The sequence below is a fragment of the Taudactylus pleione genome, unplaced genomic scaffold (genome assembly GCF_031769625.1).
Source record: "Taudactylus pleione unplaced genomic scaffold, aTauple2 ptg000041l, whole genome shotgun sequence".
Taxonomy (NCBI): Eukaryota; Metazoa; Chordata; class Amphibia; order Anura; family Myobatrachidae; genus Taudactylus; species Taudactylus pleione.
This window is the reverse complement of record NW_028284443.1, coordinates 75,795,806-75,821,861: the sequence shown is the minus strand read 5'-3', so window position 1 is coordinate 75,821,861 and position 26,056 is coordinate 75,795,806.

Here is a 26,056-nt window from a genome sequence, read left to right as displayed (position 1 = left end):
AATAACAATGGATCGCCCAGATAATTGTACTGTGTATATGTGCGCGTCCGATCTGAAAAGATCGATTGGTATGAAGAATCGTCCAGCATGTCCATTTGCTGCAATATTTTGAAGTTACAAGTTGGCCGCATCGGGCAGTGTATGCACTGCCGCAGTCGACCGACAGACATCTCCCCTGTACCTTCACAGGGGAGGAACAGGGAAATGTATCCTCCACAGCGGAGAAAGCCAGATATCAGGTGCCATACACTGTGACATATCTCATAGTGTATGGCCATGATATCTGCTGGACATAAGGCTGCCAGATAAAAGGTCTGTCAGTATGACACACATTTTATCTGTCAGTGAGTACCCAGCATTACACTGATGTTGTATTAAATTCTAGTGACACTGCATGACAGCCGTAGCACAATATCCTACTAGTTAGTGCCATGGGCATTCATTTGTGCGAGTTCAACTAGATATTTGCCTACAGTAAGTGCAACGGTTTACCGAGCCAGATGAATTGCAGGGGGTATTCCCATGTACTTTTAATTGGATGTATCAGATGCCTTCCAGTTGCGCATCAGGAGATGATTACATATCTAAACACACTTTTCTAATATAATAAAAAGCTAAATAGTGTTATATTCAATAAATACAGCCCCAATCTATCCTCACTTTCATGATTAGTTCAAATCATAAATAAGAATTAATGAAACAATATTTAGAAGACAAACTAAAATAGTTTATATATTGAATGCAATGACTCTAAAGTGATAGTAGGTTCACCTCTTGATAAGGGGGACAAATTTATTAAGCAGCATCTTGAAATCCTGGCAGGATTGCAGCAATTTTTCAGCTTCATAGTAACAGCTGTGCTTTGACCACTAAGAGAGTTCCAATCATACATGCCTACTTTCCCGGTTTGGTCGGGAGCCTCCCGAAAATCGGATGCTGCTCCCGACCTCCCGGAAAAGTAGGCACATGTCCCATTAATAAAGCCTCCCTCCCGCCCACCGGAGGTATTAGAAAAAATATTTACCTTCAGCGGGGGCGTGGGGGGCGGGGCTGATGACGCGATTTGCACTAAATTGCGTCATTGTGACCCCACCCCCGGCAACACAATAACGAAATTACAGGCATCTTGTTGCCAGGGACGGGGCCGCGACGATGTGATTGCGAGATCATGCCCTCGTCCCACCCTAAAAACTTTGCCACGCCCCCCTGCTGTGCCGAGCTGGCTGCCTCTCCCGGAAGAGGCAGCCAGAAAGTCGGCAAGCCTGGTTCCAGTGCATTCCTATAGCAGTGGCTGGGAATCAACTATCAATTGCAATGGGACAGAAGTGGAGCTTTATAGTTTTTTTGTTTTATGCAAAGTTCCCAGGATGCCTATATGGAATGAAGAGGACCCTAAATATATAGATCTGAGCTATAAAGTAGTGAATAATGATGTGTGGGCCCTGTAAGTCAGTGTATGCTTGCACTTATCCTAAGTAACAGTATGCCTTGGTAGCCATTATGGATGGCCATCGGTCTGGTGTCCATCGATGGTTACCCCTGATTGGGCCAGCAGTGATTACCATCCTTGGCACAAAAACCATCTATGGTGAACCATCGATGGTTTACACCCACTGGATGGCCACCGCTTCTGGGTGCATGGCGGGTCACGGATCAATCAAAAATAGGGGTGGGACTAAGCTCTGTCCTGTTAAGAAATAAAAAACATTGGCTCCTACTCATCGATCAATGGCTGGCTCTCTGCCATCAATGGCAAAACTAGTTAACATCGGGCGGTCCCCATCGATGTTTTGAAAACATTGAGGGTCGGTGGCCATCCCTAGTAGCCATTTAAATTGTGAATGACAGGGCTAGCAGGGACCTGTAGTGTACTTCACTGGTAAAGAACAGTATTAATTCTATCACCAGGGATGTGGGGAATATCCTTAAGGGGCACATCCACTAGCAGATAGTGGAACGACAGTACGATTACAACATTGTAATCGTACAGTCATTCCTCTTCCCCTGCAGTGCCTACACTGAACGATATGTCGTTCAGTGTAGGCACCCTCCCTCATCCCTGAACATGGTCAATCTGTCGTTATCGGCAGATTGACCAGCATGTTCAGGCGATGATTGATGTCAGAAACGACCAGCGGGAGCGCTAATCGCTGGTCGTTTACGATATTATAGTGCACAATCTGTGCACGAATAATGATTGATTGAACGATGTCGTTATCTTTCAATCGCTCATTAATATCACCTAGTGGATGTGCGCCTTTAGTGATATCAGCAAGGGTCTTCATTTTTTCCCGTGAGCCGAACTTCCTTAGATATTCCAGCCCTGCGTCGACCGGCCTAGTGCTTCATGTTCCCCCTGCTATAGTACCATCACCGCTTATTGCTGGTTAGTTGAAAATTTGGGGTGACCTCAAGATCTTTGTTTTCCAATATGACCTTAGGCTTATTGCCCACCACACACACTTTTATTTTTTTATTTTTCTTTCATTGCCAAAAATATATAAAAGGCTGCACAAACAGATGTGTCCACATACATTTATCCTCACATCATTCCAAATATCTGTTTGGTGCTCCACAGACCTTACAGCTAAGCCACACCATGCATCTCAGACTTTTTCACAAAATATGCATTGCATTACTCATGCAACCAAATTACAATGCACGGGTACACTGGAAACCAGTTCTAGCATTACATGTAACTGCTGTGCGTGACTGAGACGCTAACCTGTTCCTTTGTGGCAAAAACCTTAGTGCATAGTACACTGTAAGACCCACAGTCTGGAAATCGCTATCCACGCTGAAGCGTTTAAGTCGTGACATGCATTTCACATCATATGGAGAAAAAAAGATAGGTGTATGAGGTCACATTTGAATCGTAAGGATCCATTTAATTGTTCTTTAACATATAGAACATTTAAAAGTTGTATTGTTGTAAAAAAACTAATAGCTGCGTTAAATAGGCAAAGAAAATGTGGCCATTGTTTCATACTAAAAAAGGAAAGGAGTTATTAATCAGAATTCATGGCCTGATTAATCACGGATCACAATTGCAACAGCATACGTAGATCAGCCAATGGTGCGCACTGCGCATGTGTATGCACCACAGTGGGTGTGCACAAGATAGCATTGCAATCGCACTGTGATCATGCATACAGATAGAAAGCCATCGCAAAGTTAGAGACAGGATGGCAGCATTTGAGGGTGGTGACGGGGGAGTGGACGGAGAAACGCAGGCGTTATTATCCATTTAAATGCAGTTAGATGGGTGTGTATAAATTAGCCACTGCGACGGCTTACGAAGCTTGACTACTCACTGCATGCAACAAGACTTGAAATTGCTGTGACAGGTCAGACCCGCTGTAATTCTGCATAAGGGGCTGATGTTACTCGATGTTATCGATGTATACACAAGACTGCGAGGCCTTACAGATGTGAGAAAGTGATAGTGAGCGTCTTTATGCTGGCTTAGCAGTTGCAAACATTTGCATATTTTCACAGCAGAACTGTGTGCATAATCACAGCTGCGATCACAATAGCGATCTGTAATGAATCAGGCCCTTAGTAAAAAAATTCCTACATTTACATAACTACTGACTTTAGAATGTCGGTTAAGCAGATTGTATACAGAACTAAAGCCAGTAATGCTATACAGAATATTCCTCTGTTTCTCTACATTCTGATTTGTCAAAGTATTAGACAATGACCACATAGAAAAAAATTAAATTGTGGTTTAATTAAGATGCTGTTCAGTTTCCAACATCACAACATTTTTAATTCATACTTACTGACCTATTACTTTAGTATACTCACCTTTATATTTGCTACCCATCTATAAAATACTAATAAACCCACTGTACGTTACATATAGAAAAAAAAAAATATATATATATATATGTATATATATATATATATATATATATACATACAGTGGGTCCGTTAATAAGTTCATTGATGTGCATATACTTATTTCAGTCACTTCTGAGATTACTTCACTGACTTCCTCCTGAAACTAGTTGTAAGAGTTAACAATTTGACAAAAGAGTGTTAAGTACCAATGTAAAAAGCACAGTATATAACACTAATAGGTGAAGTGACGACTGGGTCAGAGCTTTTTCAAAACAACAGGTATTGTGAGGTGTTCCCAGTATGCAGTGATTAGTAACTACCATAAGTGGTCCAAAGAAAGACAACCGGTGAATCGGTGATAGCTAATTGATGTTAGCCCAAAGCTCATTGATGTGCGTGAGGAGCAAAGGCTAGCCCATCTGGTCCTATCCAACAAAAGAGCTACTGTAGCACAAAGTGCTTAAAAAATGAATGCTGGCTGTAATAGAAAGGTATCAGACCACACAGTTCATAACAGCTTGATGCATATGGGGCCATGAAGCCACGACTAGTCAGTGGGCCCATGCTAACTCTTGTCCACCACCATAAACGCCTATACCTGGAATGTGAGTGTTAGAACTGGACCATTGAACAATGAAAGAAGGTGGCCTGATCTGATGAATCACATTTTTTACATCATGTGGACAGCCAGGTAAGTATGTGTCATTTACCTGGGAAAGAGAGGGCACCAAGATGCACTATGGGAAAATGGTGAGCAGATGGAAGTACAGTAGTGTGATGTTCTAGTCAATGTTGGGAAACCTTGGGACATGGCATTCATGTGGATGTTACTTAGACACATACCACCTACCTAAACATTGTTGCAGGCCATGTAAACTCATTTATGGCAATGGTATTTCCTGATGGCAGTGGTCTCTTTCAGCAGAATAAATCATCCTGCCAGATTACAAAAGTTTTTCAGGTATAGTTTGAGAAACATGATAAAGAGTAAAATGTGTCACCTCCAAATTCCCCAAATCTCATTCTGATCAAATACCTTTGGGATGTGCTGTCCGGGCCATGCAGGCCCACCTTGCAACTTACAGGACTTAAAGGATCTACTATTACCATGTTGGTGCCAGATACCACAAGACCCCTTCAGAGGCTTTGTAGAGTCTATGTCTCGAAGGGTAAGAGCTGTATTAGTGGCACACAGGGGACCTAGACAATATTAGGCAGGTGGCAGGTGTAATGGCTGATTGGTGTGTGCCTTATATATATATATATATATATATATATATATAGTGTATACTGTATATTTTAAAGTGTTTTTGGAATCCTTTCTAAACCTACAGTAGAGAACCCTGACAACAATAGTCCCAATTTAAACTCTCAGTCACTCTCATTCATCTTGTTTCAGCTATGTCTTCTAACGTATAGATTGTAAGTTTCTCATCAGCAGGTTTTTGTATGTCCTGTTTTCCCAACTACACAATGCTGCAGATCCCTGTAGCACCTTAGAAATTAATTACAATAATAATAATTTTAGCAAATTAGGATTCTTTATTTATACCGGTGTGGGAATCCTGACAGTAAGTTAGGGGGGGGGGGTAACATTAGTATTAGGGGTTAGGCACTAGAGGGAGAGTTAGGGTTAGGCACTAAGGTGGGAGGGTTAGGTTTAGGGTGCAGGGAGGGCGATGTTAGGTTTAGGCACCAGGAAGGGAGGGTAGGGAGAAGGGGAGGGTTTGGATACATACCGAACAGGTGTTGGTATACAAACCATGTCTAGATGCTGGCATTGGGATTATGACCGCCAGGATTCTGAGCGGCAACATCCTGTACCCAACCTGATGGGCCAAGTGGTTCTTATCTGCCATCAAATTCTGTTTATATGTTAGATTATTCCTGCTCCCAATATGGGTCAATGTTTTACATTTTTGTTTGTTGCCCCCTCTTTGGGGGATTGCCAACAAGATTAAACAAATGTCCTCTTGTGCCAACTCTAATATCACTAGCTCAGTCCATTCTTTAGAGTGGCACTCATCAAAATATGGCCTCTACACTGTGTATATGCTTTTTATTGACCTTAACTCTTAACATTGATTTTAACTCATCCCCTCCTTTGTCACCTGTGCTCTTAAAGGGAGATAAAGGGGCCAATCCTTAGTGTCACTCACTGACAGAGTTGTACTAATTTATGAGCAACCGCGGCTTTTCCTCATGCCAATGTTAGTTTGTGCTTCCTCTTTGTCTTTGTACATGTGTTAAACCGATTTAATGCAAACTTACATACTCTCCCAGAAGGTGCAGAAGACCGAAAGAGTGGGTGGTTCTGCTGTATCCCACACACTCCCAGTAAAGTGGGCATGATGGGGAGATAATAGCAGGATTTGCAGGTCTGTAGGGGGGCAAAGCTAAAATAACTTGCATCATTTTATCCCTGCCCCCTTCTCACAAACCATGATTCTCAGGATTTTGGCGGGGCTGGGGCCAAATAACATAAGGCTATTGGCCCCGCCCTCAAATTTGTCATCTGCATCTGCCCTCCAGTCTTCATCCAGAGAGAAGAATATAAATTAGCCAAGTATGAATTCATGTGCAACTAAAGCCACAGCTGAGCATCTCTGGTACGCTGTGAGCAGCTATTTTACTGCATCTGTGATTTTAGCCAGGCATCTCACACTGTATGGTGTAAAGATGTTCAGTATATGAAGACACATGTATAAACTTATGGAAATGGTAAAAATAAAAAGTCCAAATATTTCTTGCCTTAAATGCATGTACAGTAAATGGAAATTTGCTGATCTAATATTTTGCTGCTTTAAGGCACTACATATAACTGCAAAGTCCCATTCATATATTGTGTGCACAATATAGTGTTTGAAAACCATACTGTTCTTGATATTATAGTGTCAAGACCTTTGTTTGAATTTTTTCACAGCTATGTAATAATTAATAATTCTAACGCTTTGAAGCCAGAAACAATTCTTACAAATAATCTAGTAAATGTGTGTTTTTTTGTTAAATATTTTTTTAATTATAATCATATATTTTAAGCTGACTTCATATCTGCAATCTCAGCTTTTTCAGTTTGGTATACAGTAGTTGGAACCTTTTCATTGAGTTTTCTTTATTATATTACCCTTTGAAACCATAACCAGGGATTAACATCAAATTAATTAACAGCAGCCATTGTAGGTGGCATTGATTATTGGGTTTTATAATGATAGGTATTGAATTATTTAGTACTTGTCAAAATAATTCTTGGCCCACACCTGGGGATGTTAGTTACTTTGATGCTAATACCCAACTTTGTTTATTAAAGCTGGCCGTAAATTAGGAAAACTTTCATTCAACCATCCAAATAGTTAGCTTTTTGGAATGAAAATCTGGTAATTTATGGGAGCAAAAGACTTTTAGCTATTTGCTCCCAAATGCCAGAAAACAGATGAAAGCAGTCGTTGGTAAATCTGTTTGAATTAACCAACTTGCATGAATGACAGCTTTTGTCAATTTTCTGGGGTTTTGGAGCAGAATCGGTATGATATCCCGGCTGCCGCATAGCCGGGAGTTCGAATCCCAGCAGCGGCAGCCCGACAACATAGCAGAGCCCGGCAGCGGAAGGCCGACAGTGCTGGAAATTCCGATTGTGGTAAGGTAAGTATCAACTAATCTAACCTAACCCCCCTAACCCTAACCCTCCTTAGGGGTGCCTAACCCTAACCTCCCCCCTTTGCCTAACCCTAATCCCCCCTCTAAGTGCCCAACCCTAACCCCCCCTTCCCCACTGCCTAAACCTAAGTCCACCGGGGGGTGCCTAACCCTAAGTCCCCCCCGGGGGTGCCTAACCCTAACCCTCCCTCCCGGGGGGGTGCCTAGCCCTAAGTTCCCCCCGGGAGCCCTATACCTAACCCTCCCCCCCCGTGGGCTGTCCACTGGTGGTGTCCGGTGTCGGGGAAATGACATGCGTCTAGATATAGACGCTGGTCATTTATCCCACGCCGGGATAAAGCAGTCGGGAAGCCGGCTGTCGGGAATCCGGCAGCCGGCTTCCTGATTGTATACCTTGGGAGCAACTGGCTGATTGCCATTTGCTCCCATTACCAGATTTTCATTCCAACTAACCAGCTAGTTGGATGGTTGATTAAAAGTTGGCCTAGTGTATGGAAGGTTTTAGTGCTATACAATGCCAAACTTTCAGGGTGAAAAGCCTCAACCTTTTTTGACTGGAATGCTTTGTTCTGAAGTTCTATTTTCAAGGTATAAACACAGTGTGTTGTTGCATTTTTAGCAGTTTATTTATTGAACCAAGTGAGACATGGTATTTATTGTATGTCAGACAGTCTTTCTCAGAAATAGTATATGTGTGAATCACTTAATGAGTAGACAGATATCTTGATATTTGAAGTAATGCATGTAGTATCTATATGTGCTAAGCTGAATGGATACTACATAAAATATATCATTTGAAATAAACATAAACAATCACTATGGACCAGTACACAGAAGTTCATGGAGAATTAGTAATTAGTATTCATAATTATTTTGGTGTTTACTATACTGTAAATGCTATAAATACTGTACTTATCCATAGAGATTGATAATCACTATCCTTAAAGGGTATGGTGCATTGCACATATGCTGCCCAATAGCGGACATTTATTGAACTGTGATATCACTTATGCACTTATGTTGGGCCTGATTCTGAGTTGAAAGCAAGGCCAGAAGCGGACACACCCAGTGATTATCAGCAGACTGCGCAGGAGCAGCACCATGCATATGCACATTGACAGAGGAGACAAGAGCGGAAATGGGCACTTCTGGGCAGTAACTGGGTGGACACAAGTTATGTTCTGGAGATATAGCCCGACGTCTATGCTTAAGCAAGGCATGCGGCCAGCTGTATCAGATGGATCTTTTGCACCCAAGGTAGGGTAGGTGTAAGTGCCAATACTAATGATAATGACTGCAGATGGAAAGGGCAGTGTGACCATATAATGAAGGCAGATGGATACCGCATTAGTATAAGGGGTTGGGTACAGTATGCCGGTATTCGGGATCCCGGTGGTCAGAATCCCAACATCGGCATCCTGACAGTGTTGGGATACTGACACCTGTCGGTCGGTATCCTAACCCTCCCCCTTTCCCTGCCCTTAACTCTCCCTTCCTGGTGCCTAACCTACCCTCCCTGCTAGTGCATAAATCCTAACCTCCCCCTCACTGCACCCTAACCCTCCTCCAAGTGCCTAACCCTAACCCTCCTCCTAGTGCCTAACCCTAACCCCTAACCCTAATGCGAACCCTCTCCCTAGTGCCTAACCCTAACCCTCTCCCTAACCCTGCAACTTAATATAGGGATGCCGGTGGTCAGGATGCCAGCGCTGGGATTCTGAAAGGTGTCTGAGTGCCGGAATCCCTCCGATCGGTATTATGACCACATCCCAGTATAAGGTAGTAAATCTGGCCATGTCTAAGAAACCGTTATGTCTATATGAGTGGTAGTAACATTAAAAATGAAAAATTCAACCATATATTGTAGTATCAAATCATGCATAATTATTATATTACCATACTTGAATTATAAATTCAGTATTGTAAAATGAAAACTAAGCTGTGCTTTCTGTGCATCCATTTATCTTAAGAAGACATCTTATTTTTTTCTTTGTCAAAATGTAATTCAATACATTAAAAGACAACATGTACTGTACGCTATACACTCTGGCAATTCAATAGGGATAAAGCAAGGGTAGATGTATTGTGCAATACCTCCAAGGCCACATTTATGTAAGAGGCTTAGGGGGTGATTTAGTCATTCATTTTACCTCTATATGGTAGCTAGGTGATCACTCCCAATACCAAATCAGGTTAAAACATATAAATGAAAAAAAAATGATTAATCTCTAAGCTGAGATAAACATGTCACCTTTTAAAAATCATTTACTTCAAGTTACTATATTTTACCAACGTTTTCCACATATGAGGTTTACAAACCTATGTAACAAATAGTAACCAATAACTAAATATAAATATTTCCATATAATAGCTCACAGTGCTATAGTATAATCACTACAGTATATCATTTGTCATATATTTTCTGGAAATATACTTAGACATTTTGGCACCTGACTGTCCCACATGCAGCTGTATTTCACACATATGTTAACCTTTGGTGTATTTTAGGGAACCACAACATATTTAATAATTGGCAACACTGCTGCAGGCACTTATATTTTATAAATAAATAAATAATAATAATTATAATAACTAATGTGAGTGCTGTGAGTTTTAAATATACTTTATACAGTATCAGTGTTTCCCAAATTTGTTCTTCAGGGAGCACTAACAAGGGCTGATGCTACCATTAGGCAGCATTAGGCGGCATCCTAGGGGCACCAGCCACTCGAGGGTGCCACTGAGTCCCAAAAAAATGAAGGATGACTTTTCTAGTCCCAGCTGTAACTATTGTTGACTAAGACTTACACACAAACTCCCCCAACTCCTGGTACTGCACTCTCACTTGTTAGTGTGGTAGAGCCAGCAACAGTGGTGGTGCCCCTTCCCTCTCCTTCATTCATCTCCTTTCCCCTGGGTGCAAGCTTGTCTCTCAGGGTTAGTGTGTGTGGGGGTTTGATGAGTGCTGGCAGGGTGTGTGTGTGTGTGTGTGTGTGTATTTATGGAGTTTAATGAGTGGTGGCAGGGTAAGTGTGGTGGGGTTAATGAACACTTGCAATGTGTGTGTTAATGAGTGCTGACAGGGTGAGTGTATGTGTATGTGGGTTAATGAGTTATGGCATGGTGAGTGTGTGTTAATGAGTGAAAAATGGTTAGTGTGTGAGGGGGTTAATGAGTGCTGGTAGTTTGTATGTGTGGGGAGGTTAATGGATGCTGACATATATTTGGGCACCGATGTGTGTCATAAATATGTATTGGGGCATAGATGTGTGGAAAAATATATTGGGGACACAGCTGTATGGCATATAAAGAATTTACGGCACATATGTGGCATATGTATTGGGGGCATTGTGTGGCATAATTCATGGCTATGTGGTATACAATAATTTGGGTGCACAGCTATTTGGCATATCCATTGTGGACACAAATGTGTGGCAGATTATATATTGGGGGTACAAATGTGTGGCATAATATGTATTGGAGGCATAGTTGTGTAGCATATTTATGAAATGGGGATATAGCTGTGTGGCATATAATTAATTTGTGGCACAGATGTGTGGCATATTATGAATTGGTAGCAGTGTGTTTGGGGCTCTCCTGGGTGGTATATTAGTTGGGATATATCTATATAGTATATTATGAAATTGGGGCACTGCTGTTTGGAATATTATAAATTGGGGTCACTAATGTCTGGCATATTATGAATTTGAGGGCACAGGGGCAGTGGGTGAAATGTTGCCTAGGGTGCCCAGAAACCTTGCACCTGCCCTGCCACTAACAGTACATGGTTTTCATTTTTCCTAGGTGGCCAGGTTTTTTCATTACTGGCTGACACATTTTAAAAGATCAGGTGGAGCTAATTACTTCACTTGTTATTGTGCGAGTAGACCTGGTAAACACGGGTAGTGCTCCCTGAGGTATGAGTTTGGGAAACACTGTTTTATTTTACAGTAGGTGTTTCATTTTCTGGCCTTGATCACAGTCAAACCACAAAGATTGAAGTAAGGACATTTGCTGAGTTAGCATATACCCATGTATCCTAACTTAACTAATCAGTGTTAAAATAGTGATTATGTTCTTTTCTGAATTATAGTATGCATTCTGAATTATAATTGTCTCTTCCAGTGAAGGTGTGCTCAGACCTTCCATTTCACATTTAGCTGAATTCACCACATTAGCCATAGCATGCTTCAATTTAAGAAGTCTCATTAAAATACTAAAATATGACCACTTAAAAAAAAAAGTTCTCTTTTAATGCAAGGGAAAAAAATGACCTTCATTACGGCAGCACTGCTGGAGAAAGTATGGTATGTAGCACCGAATAATGCTCACAGCTTTTATAAAAACCTCTTTCTGGAATAGAAAATCGCATAACATTGGGATAAGTGAATAAAGAAACAAGAATCAAGCAATGTGTGTCGAGAAACGGCTTATGTTCATATTCACATGACATGCAAATAGACATTTTGTATGCATTTTCTGTGTCTCTGGATACATTTCTAAAGTCACAATTAACCAGCCTACCTCCTGTTGATCCTCAGAAAGTGCTTCCCCACATGAGGCTACTTCCATATTCTGTTTTCATTACATTGGTAAAAAATGAGAATATTCTCCTCTTGATTGTAGCATCAGGCTTCAGTGGATGTTTTTAAGCTTCATTTCAACTGACAATGCTGAATTGAAGTCCATATTAAGAATTCAGAGAGAAATTTATAAGATCAAAGGCAGTCTTGTTGCAGCAACAGTAGGCAAGTGAAGAAACAACATCTTTTGTCTTTCTTGGTATTAAAATTCAAGTTATTGCATCTTTGATTTTCAGTTGATTCAAATAATAAAAAATTTATAAGTAGGACTCACACTTGTGTTTTATTTTTAAGTTGATTGTTCACATTGGAGCTGATTCTGAGTTAAGATCAAAGCAAAAAAAAAAAAAGTAACTTTGCACCTGGATAAACCATGTTGCAATGCAAAGGGTGCAAATACATATATATATATATATATTAGGGATGTGCAGGTTCGGATTTACTCGGATTTACTGCACATCCCTAATATATATATATATATATATATATATATATATATATATATATATATATATATATATAATTGTTGTAGGTCGCACACAAAACTTTAGCAAGAGTGCCAGGATCAAAAAGTAATTGATAGCAGCAAGTCCTATGTGGACAATATCCAGCACATCTCAAAAAATTGGATTATTTACAAAGAGATGTGCTGGATATTGTCCACATAGGACTTGCTGCTATATATATATACATATATATATATATATATATATATATATATATATTTGCATGATGGGGTAAATGCTGGCTGCTATTGCATACAGAGCCTGATACAGCAAGGATCGCTGCTGCGATCACGGCTGCAATCGTGCACACAGTTCTGCTGTGGAAGTATGCTTATAATTGCAATCGCAAAGCACTTGCACGGACAACATGCAGATGCCCACTTAGCCTCTCACCAGGGGCGTGTTAAGAGAGGAGGGGGCCTGTGTGCACTCCCCGTGTGTGGCCCCCTAGAGTGTGCCTGGAGTTTACTGAGCATGCACAGAACGCCGGAAAAATGGCCACAGCTGCCATTTTCCGGTGTTCTGAGCAGCGCTGACACCCGATGCGGGACCACGGACAGGTGATTTTAAAATAATATGAGTGCAGGGTGTGCGGTGTGGGGCCCCCCTGGACTTGGGCACCCGTGTGCCCCGCACACACTGCACCCATGATAGATAAGCCACTGCCTCTCACACATGTGTTGTACCTTGCAATAAAGCCAAAACATTGGTAACATCAAAGTACATCGGAGCCACTCGCACATTTAAGGCAGGTCTGACCCTACCACTACATTGCTAGCTATGAGAGCTCAAGCTGCGTATGCCATCGCAGTGGCTAATTTATGCACACCCCTGCAGCGGCTTTCAAATGCACTGACACGCATGCGATTCACCGACCACCCCTCCGTCACCACAAGAAAACGTTACTTCCTGTCAATCACTCTGTGATGGGTCTGCGTACTCACTGGGATTGCAGTCCCGATCACAGTGAGGCATTCGGCCATGCGCACTATGATGCATATGCATGCACAGTACGCAACAATTGCCTGTCTGCATACGCTTTAGCAGTTGCGATCCTTGCTGAATCAGGCCCATAGCACACAATTGCTGCAAAAGCTTTGTTTTTCCACTGCAATTTAGATCTGAGCTAGTACACACCCCTCCCCAGGGCTGCCATCAGGAAGTGTGGGGCCCGGGTCTAACAAAAATAGGCAGGCCCCCCCCCAGTCCCCACTCAAGCCCCCCTTCCCCCACTGGCTGGGAGAAAGCAGTCCCCTAGCCAGTTCCACTCCCCACATCTGCAACAACTGACATGCTGCAGCTCCATTCTCATTCGGCGGTGCAGCACTGGTGACATCATGACGTCACGCTGCGCCGACTCACAAGTTGCGGCAGGTAGGAGTTGCAGAGTGAGGCGGAGAGGGAGTGCAGCAGCTAAGTAAGAAGTGACTCGCTATGGGTCACTTCTAATGTGTAGTGTTGGGCGATAGTAGTGGGCGGCTCGCTCTTAGGAGCGGGCCCTTGGCCGGGCCTGTCACTCTCTATAGAGGTAGCGGGCGCCGGCGGTAATAGGAGCGGGTAGGCAGTCACACTTCTATTGTGTGGCAGCAGAGGGTAGTAGCGGGTGGGCCTCCTTCATGTGCGGGCCAGGGACTCCAGACCCAGCAGTTCCCCCCTGATGGCGGAACTGCCCCTCCCAAATCTAAATCTCTCTGCACATTTTACATCTGCCCCACCTGCAGTGCAGAATGGTTTTACCAAGGTATACTGTAAAGTTACTTGATTTTTTTTTGCTTTGCTCCTATCTCAGCATCAGCCCTTTTGTGAACAGATAGAGAAATCTAAAATGACATTTATAAAAAATTGTTACATTGTACATTAGGTACTATAGGGGAAATTGTACATATCAGGAGACTTTGGGGTAAATTTACTAAAAAGATGGTGGATTACTGTCTAAAAAACAGTATGTTTTGGTTTTGACTGTCATTTTTAATCTACCATTAATACCCACCAAATTTCAAGCCCCTATCCCACAGCAAAGATGAGAACCCACCATTAATCTGCAGTGGATTTAAAGCATATCTATAATCTGCAAAGTCTTTGTTGTAGCAAGTAGCTGAAATAATGTAAAAAAATAGCACTGGGTTCCCCAAAATCATCACCCATGCCCAGACCTCTGAGCCTAGGCTGGTATTGAAAAATAAGGTCATGAATGAGAGGTCACTCAGGGACACACTCTGTAGGAATGAATGGGCCTCCCTTATTGGTCAGAGCATGGGAAATGCCACAAACTGATAAATCAGCATGGCCCCATTCATACATTTTTTTGTTTTGCCAAGATTCTGGATGCTACAAGGACCAAATATGATGTGACCTCCTAATTTTGTTGTTCTTGGGGAGGAGGACTCCATTTCTTGGTGGGTTCCCACTTCCCTAGGGATTTTCATCCCTAAGCTGACCAGTCAAGGGCAAGTTTCTATTATAGCAGGGAGATTGTGTCCCCCTGCTATAGTGTTAGCTGCTGGAAAATAGGGGGGAGCCCATGCCATTATTTCCTTCTATTTTCCAATACCAGTCTAGGCTCAGAGGCCGGGGCTGGTTAATGATATGGGTGGGACCCCACACTGTTTTTTTTATTTTTATAAGATGTTAGCTTTTTTGCAACAACAAAGCCAGCACAGATCATAGTGACCTGTGCAGTGCTTCACCCCAACTCATCTACCAGAGGCAGGTCTATTATTTGGGCAGGTTTGCTGACTATTTTGTGGCGGGTTCTAAGCCCACTGCCTAGCAAATCTGTGTTTACTATTCTTCTAGTTAAGAAAACATTGAATGTGAGCTGATGTTCTATTGTGTTTTTTTTTCTGATTCCCATTGGATTTTGGCTTTAGTAAATCAGTGTATTGCAAACCCACTGGGAAGGAACTGCAGAAAACTTGAAACTGACAGTAAATTTACCCCTTTAACTGAGAGCATACAAAATAGTAGTTGTAGATCACACCTATGTAATAGGTAATGGCAATCTAAACTGCCTGAATGTATCTAGGAAAAGCCAAATATATAAAGGTGTGTATATTTAATTATTATCTTAATACCGATGATAGTTATTGTGGTAAATATGATCAAATTATCTTAATTGACAAGATGACATGCATGATCTTTATAGGAAAAAAAAACCTTTTGAAACCATATTAACTTTTTGAATTCACCACTTCAATTTAATGAATTTATTGATATAATTTTGCATTTGGGTTTTATGAACAAGTATAAAGGAGAAGGGTGAATAATGATGCTTTCACATAATTAAAATCAATGGCCTATTTGCTGATATTGGTAGAAGCACAGTAGAATGAACATAGATGGATCTGCTCTCATACAACTAGCAATATAATTTATTCAAGAGTAGGTCAGTGGAACAGTACATAATGCACATGGAGGATTGCCTGTATCTGAACAAACAGTGATTACTGCATTTCAAAACTATGTAGAGACTCCCATGAAATTACAATAATTTATATAATATATACTTTATGCAAGTGTTTACATATTTATATTGTTGTGCTCCACCAGAGGTGTATGTTTATATATCTATTGTAATAGACTGACCTGCTCCACATTTTAATTGAAACAATATTCTTATGGAAGTAACCCATTAAAAAAATAGACTTTTCGTAGTTCATAATATCATAACATGCCCTTGTAACCTAACCATTTGTAACCATTGTAACTGTACATGCAATTCCAGTTACATAGAGGTTGCTGGGGTTGCCATCTCTGCTGACTGTTGACTTAGTGCATAATGCTTCCAGAATGTCTGGGAAACTCTCACAAGAGAGTGATCTCTCAGACTCCCAAGAGAACCCTACAATGTTCCTGATGCCAGGCAAGAAAGAGAAACAGTGGGTATAACAAAGTGGGATGACATGATTTGTATAATCTGCATCATCGCACAGCAGGGAGTCAGGCAGTATGGCACAAGTCATTCTATTTATGCCCCTTCTGACATTTTATGACATCCCTAATGATTACATGCAGGCAGGGGTGTATTAACGCTCAAGAGGACCCGTGTGCAGCAAACTCACTCATTTGAGCAGCACCTACCCCGGACCCAAATCTTGCCTTGTGCCAGCAAGCGGGTCCCCCCCTCCTCTACGGTGCCATCTTCCCAGTGATATTAAGGAAGATGGCACATGTGCACAGGCTCTGGCACAGTGATAAAGTCTTTGCTTTGACGGTGCAGCACCATCCTCCCGAAATTGTCACTGGGAAGATGCGGAGGAGGAGCAGGAGGAGGAGGGACCTGCTTGCTAGCAAAAGACAAATATGCTCTGAGTACAGGATGTGTGGTGTGGGGCCCTGGTGGACCCAGGGGCTCATGGATACTGCACACCTTGCACCCATTATAAATATGCCGATGCATACAGGTATCTTCCCTCTGGGTGTGAAGCTCTTCTATCCAAGAGATTTGCTTGAGTCTGTTTCTTGCTTTAATGATTTTATTTAATGTCCATATGAAAATAGCTTTTATCAGAGTGCCTTGCTCCTTGCTGCTTCTCTTTGTCTCAGTATGGGATCTTAACTTAAGTATCTAATAGCTGAGTGCACCAGTAATTCTGAGATACCTGGGAGCTACATGCTTGCTCTAGATGCAGAACAATCACTGGCAAAGGATGCAGAAGGCTCCACAATGAGGGCTTAATCTGTTTTAACTTGTCTGTTATCTTGTTACATTTGAGAATGACCGAATTGTGTTATGAGATGAAAGTACTATCAATGATTATAAGAAGACATGACCATGTTATTAGAGGCTAACTAACTAAACATGAGCACAGACTGAACTGATGTGCCCTCACTCTGCAACTTCAATATAACTAGGAGGTGAACTAAATTGGTTAAATGACTTCAGTCAGGAAAGCATCAGGTCTACAAGGCACATGATGCTCCCCACTTACCTAGGGCACTTATTAACACATATGCATGCTCATAAATGGCAGTGAAGTTGAGCGTTATGATCTTTCATTCCTATGGCATGTTTATCAAAATTGCTGTAATTAATTTATGTGCTTTAGTTCTGGAAAAAACATGCTCAGTGTACTGACAGGCCATTTGTATTGAGGATTTGTCATAATTGTTTTGCATTGGCCCAGACTAAGCAGCATGCACACTAATAATGACTCTATCTATATATAGCACTGAGCTACTGTACATGATGGAATGAGTCACTGGACCTATATTTTGAGTGGAAAGCAGAGAGTTGATGAAGTAACACAGATTATAACAAGCAATAAGAATGATGTAGCATTAGAAAACAAATGGGAAAGAAAATGTTTTTTGAAGTATTACAAACTACAATTCATCAACTGATTTTGAACAATGTCGAATCAACTAGTTGTTAATGATCTGAATAATGATAAAAATGATCTAAAAATAACATGTAGTGCCTTTGATGCCATCACTCAAAATGAAGAATGATATTGAATACTTTAATATGAAACTAATGTTGCTGTGATAAGTAAAACAATATATCTTCACTGTGATTTGACATATAGATTAAGGTCATATTATTGTAACAATACTGACACAATAAAATGCAACTAATGTCGCTTAGATCCAGTGACATTAAATTTGATTTATGTTTTCCCATTCAATGTGGTTTGGATTGGTAGGTGCTTGGGTTGGATTTATAAAAAAAAACAGCTAATGTAGATTTGTAACGGATTATTATTGCAACACAAGAATCTTTTAAAGTTGAGCCTCATGGAAGCATGATATCTGGGTTGTTCAATCTACATAAATTATCGGTAAGTAAAAATGAACAAATTCCACCAAAGCGCTGTGATAAAAACACACAATCTAATAAATAAGGTGTTGTGGAATAAAGGGCTAAGGGATAGCAGCAAATATAATACAATTTAATGATAAGACAATCACATAAAAACCATGGAGATAGAAACAAACATCACCGATATAAATACCACAATAATATTACAAAGTGCAAATGCAGCCACACACACGTTTAAACCATTGGGTGATATGAACTCTCAGTGTGGTAGACAAAAGATAGACACAGGAACATGTACCCAGTGAGAAAGCACTGGGACCCCTAGGTAACCGGTCCTGGGATTATCCGGAATCTCCTAAGGGGTCAATCACAGGGTTCCAATGCTTAAAACATGAGTGTTCTTGCTTCTGGTTTTAGATCTTTTGCAGGCATCCAGCCCCAACATGTTTCGACTTATGGAGGTCTTTTTCAAGGACTATCTTTTGTCTACCACACTGAGGACCTCATTCAGAGTCGGTCGAAGGGGCCGCGCGGTCGTACGCCACCGATGTTTGCTATACTGCGCATGCGTAAAGTCCCCAATGCGCGTGCGCAAACTAGCCGCTACGATAAGAAATTTCTCTCTCCTTGAACACAGCCAGGTCGGTAGTTTGAGTGACAGATGGAGGCGTTTATGGGTGGTAACAGGGGAAGGTGCTTGAAAACGGGGGAGTGGAGATCTGAACGCAGGCGTGCCTCATTATGCGAACGGCGTTTTATGGGAGTGCATACGTATTATGGGAGTGCATACGGATTATGGGAGTGCATAATTAACAAAGTAGCGTCATGGCACATGTGACATGGGAGGTTTTTACACTGACATGATCGTAGAGATTAAGAGAGGGTATGGTCAACCTTAAGCTCTACGACCAGTGCCGATGGTTCCCGATGGGCTCGATTAGTCCTTATATGCCCGGAGATGACGTGCAATGCGTACGAGAAGGGGGCGTATTTTTTTTGTCTTCCGACCGCTTCCTCCCCTTGGTCGGCCAACTACCGATCCGAACTTAGGGACGCAACTTGGGAATCATTTGAATATCCGGCCCCTTTTTCCGTACCACCGTGCGGCTGCTTCGACCGACTCTGAATGAGGTCCTGAGAGTTCATATCACCCAATGGTGTAAACATGTGTGTGGCTGCATTTGCACTTTGTAATATTATTGTGGTATTTATACCAATGATCTTTGTTTTTATCTCCATGGATTTTAAATGATTGTCTTATCATTAAATTGTATTATATTTGCTGCTATCCCTTAGCCCTTTATTCAATGGCACCTTATTTATTAGATTGTGTGTTTTGATCACTCAGTGCTTTGGTGGAATTTGTTCATTTTTACTTACCCATGTATTTATTGGTCTAGAGCTGGTGATATTGACCCTACTTATTCCATCGTAGCTGCAGAGTTGTGCGCCCAGAGTGCCACATTCCCATTTTTTGAATAAGAATTATGGGCCATGACAAATTTTTTTCCCCAACCACCTCTTCTTGAGAGAAACATTTGTTTACTAAATTTACTTTTAGGCTAATAAATGTAAAATGTTTTGGTGTGGTTAAAGCAAACAATCAGTGGGTTAAACTGTAGCTTATTTTATGAAACATTTCTTCATAATTTAAATTCTAGCAATAATGGCCAGGCTTGTAAATCACAGGCCCTCCTGCATGTGTGCCCTGGCCTATCTCTGTGGGCAGCCATTCTGGGAGTTCTATTTTCAGTTCCTTTTGGATCCTCTTGTTGTGTTTTCCATGTGTGTGTTTGTGAGTGTGTGTGTGTGTACAAGTGTTTGTATGTGTGCAAAAGTGCCTATGTAAACACGTATGTGTATATATTGATGTACTGATTGTACAGAACTTCATTATATGTTAGCATTATCATTGTTGTGAGTATTTTTAGTAAAAGCAACAGCCTGATGTAAGGATGGGATGGTAAGTATGGATGCTTAGATGAGTTACAGTCATTAACACCTTATTTGTTTATGCATTATTTAGATATACACCTAAATTGTTATGTTATTATAGAATTTAAATGAATGACTAATTTAAATAGGTAACATTATTTGAATAAGAGCTATAAGTATGCAGACAATTTTAAGGAGTAAGCAATAGCTTTACATTCTGATTCTGAGTTGTGCATAATGCAAATGCAATGCCAAATGGAATGTGAATGAAATGCAATTATATACATTCCTATACTGCCCAACTAGTTCAACTAGTAAAAACAGCCAACATCCTTATCATGGGCACTTATGCTGGGTGCTGTTAATGCAACTGAATTTGGCTTGCACAATGCAAACACACAACTCAGATTAACAAATTACTCTGGCTACACGCCCACAACACACCTACACAAACTGATGGTTCTCTTGCTTGCTTTGTCACTGTTTCCCCCCCCCAGAAAAGCCCATTTAGCTGCAGCAGAGAAATGGCTAAAATGCGTACAACTCTGAATTGTGCATTCATTTGCAAAAGGTGTTTGCAGCCCGTTATGCCGCAGTATGTGAAAAAAAACACTAGTTGTGTGCAAATCAGACTCAGGCCTATATTGACTAGTGTAATTCACTTTTATTATCTATTACACTAAGGAGTATATTTACTAAAGTGCAGGTTTTTAGAAGTGGAGATGTTGCCTATAGCAACCAATCAGATCCTAGCTATTATTTTCCAGAAAGTCCTATATAAATAAGTATAATCTGATTAGTTGCTGTGAGCAACATCTCCGCTTCTAAAAACCTGCACTTTAGTAAATATACCCCAAAGTATTGTTCATTAAATACTTTAGATGTCAATTAATTACATAAAATAATTGTAAATGCTAATAAACACATTTTATTTAATGCAGTGACAACTGTAATGTAATTAAATATAATTTCATTATTAATGAAAAATTGAAGTATGGGTCTGAGACACAATCTGGGTCCTGCTGCAGCAGACAAAGGTTGAGAACCCCTGATATACCCATTCAGATCCTTTGTAAATACAGAGCTAACTTGGAAACTTCAAAGTCGCTACCAGTGAAGCTATTCATTATGAGACAATGTTGAATTACTCGTAAAGTATTATTGGGCATAGAACAAGAGATATATGACAAGCACTGTTACAATAAATGTAATGACTCTTTTTTGTGTCTTTCTAATGTTTTCATCTTCTGCTCCACATGAGGTTTTTGTCTGCCCAGAGTTCACCCTTGGATACTTTAATAATGAGCATGACAAGAATACAGCCCTTCTCAAGTTCCCTTCTAACCATTGTCCTTATTGCAGGTTAAAAATAAATCTTTCTTTTCCTTTCTTCTCTTCCCCTCTCTTTCTTTAATTACATTTATAGAGTCCCATAATAATATTGTCACAGTTCTAACTTAGTTTAATTGAGAAGGTACAATGAGAAGGTACATTGGATTGTTTTATGTTTGACATAGGTCAAAATATGCATAAATGCATATTTTGACCCATGTCAAACATAAAACAATCAAATGTTGGGCACAGTGATAAAAAAAACTGAACAAAAATGAATATATATAATGGGGTGAAATTGATAGTAGTGCTGTAATCAGTAGAAGTGATTTAAACACATGATTCTTATATAGTATACTAAGTGGTTGCAGTTAATCTGAATACAAATGTAATAAATGTATAAAATATTGTAGAAGTAGCCGTTATCCAATATTCCAGCAGTATCGGCAGTATATTTCATTGACAAGGAGCTGTTTCATCTATTATTTGATTTAGTCTTTTATTCCTTCATTTATTAGTATTTGAGGGCCTGATTCAGTGATGTACGCAATGCTGATTTTTATGCAGACCGAGCAATTGTTTGCCATTGTGCCTGCGTGTCAGCCACACTGAACATGCGCAGAGATTGTTTTGACAATTACGCCCATGCAGAGGATCCATTCAAAAAGTGAGTGACAGGATGTCACCATTTGGAGGTGGTAATGGGGGGAGGGCTAGGCAAACGCAGGCATTTCTGACTGTTTAAACGCTTTTTCATTGGCATCCATAGCATTGGAATCTCCTGTGCAGCATGAGAGCTCTCTGCGTGTTTGGAGAGCTGCAATGTTTGCGGCTGTTCAGATTTGCGGCATATGCAGAATGACTGCCCAATGTCCGTCAATGGTACCCATGTTTATGCTGTTGTACTGTATGTTGCTGGATGGATATGAGAAGGCAGCAGTGGGCGTCCCTCAGCTGTGCTTTGTAAGGCATTAGCATATTTTAGCAACTGTGATCCGTGAGAGAATGCAGTTGCATGTGCATTAGCGTACATCTTTTAACCAGGCCTTGAGTCACTTGTTAGAATAGAATAAAATATTAACAGTGTATCATCCATCTCACTTAGTAGTCCCTATATCTGTGTGTATGTTTCAGTCCTTATTCAATAAATGCTTTTGGTAGAGCAAAATATTTTGTTACCATTTTTGTAAAAAGTTGCAGCTCCCCTCCCTGTGTGTCAGGTGTCTATTAGTTGCTATTGCTTGGAGAGTACTTTCCTTTTAAAACTGCATGCAGATAAAGTCTCAACCCATTTAATTAGCATAGCAAGGAGCATGTTAAAATTGAGATTATATATATATAGCTCACAAGAACGACACACAGACACTATTTGGTGTTGGCTTCAGAAAGGGAGTCACATCCCGAAACGTTGCCTCATACACAATATATTGCTATACTTATTCAAGTCTCCGTGTGCCATTCCTGTGATGGATATATTTGTTGTGATCTGAGCACCAAAGCAAATTGTCCTAAGTAATAGGAGTGCCTACAGAACTGGAACCTATATATATATATATATATATATATATATGTATGTGTGTGTGTATATATATATATATATATATATATATATGTATGTGTGTGTGTATATATATATCAATATATGTGTATATATATATATATATATATATATATATATATATATATCTCAATTCAGTGTGTGGGGATGGGCAGAAGTTGGACAATTTAATATATATTGACATATATGGAATTAACTTTGCCTATCTTTAATACATAGAGCGGATTTAATACATAGTACAGCTTACAGAAGCTAGAATAACAATAATAATAACGATTCGAGAATAGCCAATGTCTTTTTTTCTATCAATCGATCGATCGATCTGTCTATCTATCTATCCATGCCTCTGTGATTTGCATTCATATAAGCAATCTCTATGCAAAAAATTTATTTGAAATGAACAAATACACCGTGATGGTATGTATGTAATATTTTCGAGTGATTGTGACTCACCAAGGAAAAATACATTTGTAATGTTTTAATGCTAACTGTGCATTTTCCTTTCTGCATACAGTATATTGTATTCTGTAGCTATAAAGGCAGACAGGCTCTTTTTTCCATTTGTATAAAAACCTCCAAAGGACTGAGAAATGTTGTCATTCCACAGAAATTAAATATACGCTCCAATGCATAGTCAGAGGCTCTTCTGAGAAATGTCTTGTAGTATAATGTAGAACTTTGGATTACATCATGGATGCAATATCCTGTACACAAATGGCTACATATTTAAGTTCACTAAGAACAACTTGGTCATCTACATCTATATTTGAACATTTCTATTTATTTGTACTACTGATATATTACAGAAGAATCAATCAGAAGTAAAGAGGGTCCGAATTCAAATGTGCTAAAGGATAGATATACTAATTACTATGCTCATGCAACCTTTTTTATTGGTACAATATACAAACAGCAGAACATGTCTTTTTTTTACCTCGCATCCTCCTGTATCTGTTTTATAGTGTGGTGTCTACAACTTTTCAGTCAGTTGCATTTATTCCTTGTTTTTTGCAACCCAGAATTTAATTTGTCTTTGCAGCAGCCTCTTGGTATTATGAGTAGCTACTTAATATTCTGTCAAGTAGATCTCCCCAATTAAGGGTTAAATCAATTGCAGAAGTTCTAACTAATTTTTTCTTTACATTTACAGTGTCCAATGAACAGATGGCATTTCAAGATTAGTTGAAACATCTGCTAGTAATTTAAAATATCACCAACAATATTATTTTTAATTTATTCCACCAATGTGTAGAAGGATGGAATCTAAATTGTCATGTGAGGAAAACTCTTAAAATCTGAATAACTTGGTCTTTAAGTAATGATGAATATTGTAAGGGACACCAAGATTAAAAAAAAACCAAAAAAACAAAACATAAATTGTACAATAACAGTGATTAAATTCAGCACAAAGTCTCCAAGCTGTATAAAACAATTCATCAAACTTTATTGTTAATTGTACAGTTACATTTAGGAAAAATTCTATACTTTATATAATTAAATGAAAATAAGTTCATAAGAAAATATCCACATAGTTTAAAGCAAGAGGCAGGACAGATTTTAAAAAGTCACAAAATATACATGAATGAGTGCAATTAGCTTTGAGACATTTATAATAATTATTTAAAAAAAACAAACAAACAAAACAAAAAACAAATGCATATATTTTGACCATTAAAAGATAACAAAAGATAAACTGGCACACATTACATTTGCAACTATCATAAGATCTTAATTAAGCATCCATTACTTTATATATATATTATAATTTACAATGGCCCAGTATATTACATTTTCAATTTGTGTTTCCAATAATGCTTAGCAAATACAAGTTTACATAGCAAGTTTTCATATCAGTGTACTGCTAACATCATGCAGCTATCACAGACAAGAAAGTAAAATGGAAACAACTATTGGATTATTATCTTTAAGAGTGCTAAACACGATTGGAACAATCTAAAACATTCTGAAATGCAGCATCAATTTGGTATGATGATTTGCATGAATACTTGTATGTGTAGAGTATGTGGAACTTTTTTTATTTTGATTTACAATAACAGCAATAGATTTATATTCCCCATCATATTCATTGGATAAAGCACTAAGAAAAACTCAAAAGCAACTGCATTATGACATAAGGACAATTAAATAATACTGTCTTGTACCTGTCTCTTTTCATTATGAGACTGCAGCTTTGAAATGTTTCAAAACAACTTTAGGCATAAATATGATTTATTATATCTATTGTTCATGGCAATCATTAGATAACTTATAATACAAAACATATTGGCTGACACTACAGTAGTTACAAAACACACTATGTATTCAAAATGTAACCGTAATTAGCCACGTATTGTAGCTATTTCTCTAATACATTTGTTTCACTGTATCACTTTACAGGGAACAATCATTGCACAATGTGGTTCATATTCCATGTGATGGGTTTATCATTTAGATTTTGCCTTTTAAGTAATTTCTTATTTTGTCAAATCTTATTTCTAGTTGATATATACTAACTTCCATTAGTAACAAATGATTGGGATTCCACGGCTGGCAATGTCCATTTTTTATTGAATATTGCATCAACTAGAAAATGGGGAGGGTTGGGGCTAGGCTAGAGAAAGGCGGGGTTAGGGTTAGGCACCACTGGGGGGAAGTTAGCGTTAGGCACCCCCCTGGGAGGGTTAGGTTTATGGTGCGGGGAGGGGGGTTAGATTTAGGCACCCCCAGGGGGAGAATTAGGGTTAGGCACCACCCCGGGAGTGTTAGGGTTAGGTACCCCCAAGGGAGGGTTAGGGGGGAGAAGGGTAGGGTTAGGTGATTTACTTGCGCATAGGGATTCTGCTTCTGTTGGGCTTCCACTGTCAGTATTTCATACCCAACC